At 37.2% G+C, this 2026-nt stretch overlaps 1 non-coding gene across 1 annotated transcript; it reads left to right on the top strand.

Moving 5' to 3' along the window:
• The first annotated feature begins 524 nt into the window (after positions 1-524).
• Positions 525-630, top strand: LOC116554248. The gene has a single exon (XR_004270134.1). It is a non-coding gene; the product is annotated as a U6 spliceosomal RNA (small nuclear RNA).
• Positions 631-2026: the final 1396 nt, after the last annotated feature.

Below are 2026 nucleotides of genomic sequence, written 5' to 3'. Positions count from 1 at the left end.
AACCATATTATAACCGAGAGAAAAATAGATCATTATACTGAAAAGACGTGTGCACTTGTATGTTCATTACCACACTATTCGCAATAGCAAAGACATAAAGTCAGCCTAGGTACCCATTAATGGTGGATTAGCTTAAAAAAAAAGTGGTACTTATACACCATGGATTACAACACAGCCAGAAAAAAGAATGAAATTATGTCCTTCGCGGTGACATGGATGAACCTGAAGGCCATAATCCTAAGTGACACAGAAACACAAAATAAAATACCACAGGTTCTTACTTATAAGTGGGAGCTAAATACTGAGCACACATGGACATAAACATGGAAATAACAGGCACTGTGGACTACTAGAAGGGGAGGGTTGGAAAGTACCTATAGGGTACACTGTGGACTACTGGTAGGGGAGGGTTTGAAAAACTACCTATTGGTAGCTTACTAACTGGATGCAATATTTAACAATACATAATAAACCTGCAAACACAACCCCTGTATCTGAAATAAAAGTTAAATTAAAAAATAATAGTGCTCGCTTCGGCAGCACATATACTAAAATTGGAACGATACAGGGAGATTAGCATGGCTCCTACAAAGGGATAACAGGCAAATTCGTCAAGTGTTCCATATTTTTCAACTCAATGAAATAAAATGAGGAGACAAGATTAGAGAAAAAAGAGTGAAAAGAAATGAAAAAAGCCTACAAGAAATATGGGATTATGTGAAAAGATCTAATCTACATTTAATTGGTGTACCTGAGTGTGATGGAGAGAATGAATCCAATCTGGAAAACACTCTTCAGGATATTATCCAGGAGAACTTCCCAACCTAGTAAGGCAGGCCAATATTCAAGTCCAGGAAATACAGAGAACACCACAAAGATATTCCTCAAGAAGAGCAACCCCAAAGCACATAATCGTCAGATTCACCAGGTTGAAATGAAGGAAAAAATGCTAAGGGCAGCCAGAGAGAAAGGTCCAGTTACCCACAAAGGGAAGCCCATCAGATTCACAGCAGATCTCTCAGCAGAGATCCCACAAGCCAGAAGAGAGCGGGGGCCAATATTCAACATCCTTAAAGAAAAGAACATTCAACCTAGAATTTCATTTCCAGCCAAACTAAGATTCATAAGCGAAGGAGAAATAAAATCCTTTATGAACAAGCAATTGCACCAGGCCTGCCTTACAAGAGCTCCTGAAAGAAGCACTAAACATAAAAAGGAACAATCAGTACCAGCCACACCAAAAATGTACCAAGTGGTATAGATCATTGACACAATGAAGAAATTGCATCAACTAATGGGCAAAACAAACAGCTAGCATCAAAATGGCAGGATCAAATTCACAGATAACAATATTAACCTTAAATATAAATGGGCTAAATGCCCCAATCAAAAGACACAGACTGGCAAATTGTATAAAATGTCAAAAACCATCTGTGTACTGTATTTAAGAAAACCATCTCACATGCAAGAACACATATAAGCTCAAAATAAAGGGATGGAGGAAGATTACCAATCAAATGGACAGCAAAATAAATAAATAAATAAATAAATAAATAAAGCAGCAGTTGCAATCCTAGTCTCTGATAAAATAGACTGTAAAGCAAAAAAGATCAAAAGAGACAAAGAAGGGCATTACATAGTAGTAAAAGGATCAATGCAACAAGAAAAGCTAACTATCCTAAATACATACACTAATACAGGAGCATGCAGATACATAAAGCAAGTTATTAATGACCTACAAAGAGACTTAGACGCCCACACAATAATAGTGGGAGACTTTAACCCTCCACTGTCAATATTAGACAGATCAACGAGACAGAAAATTAACAAGGATATCCTGGACTTGAACTCAGATCTGGACCAAGCAAACCTAATAGACATCTACAGAATTCTGCACCCCAAATCCACAGAATATACATTATTCTCAGCACCACATCACACCTACTCTAAAACTGACCACATAATTGGAAGTAAATCACTCCTCAGCAAATGCAAAAAAATGGAAATAATAAAAGTCTCTCAGACC

Source organism: Sapajus apella, unplaced genomic scaffold, assembly GCF_009761245.1.
Source record: "Sapajus apella isolate SASKATOON/1434 unplaced genomic scaffold, GSC_monkey_1.0 scaffold1, whole genome shotgun sequence".
In the NCBI taxonomy this organism is placed as follows: domain Eukaryota; kingdom Metazoa; phylum Chordata; class Mammalia; order Primates; family Cebidae; genus Sapajus; species Sapajus apella.
Note: the sequence above shows the minus strand (reverse complement) of the source record. Positions and strands in the feature narration are given on the sequence as shown.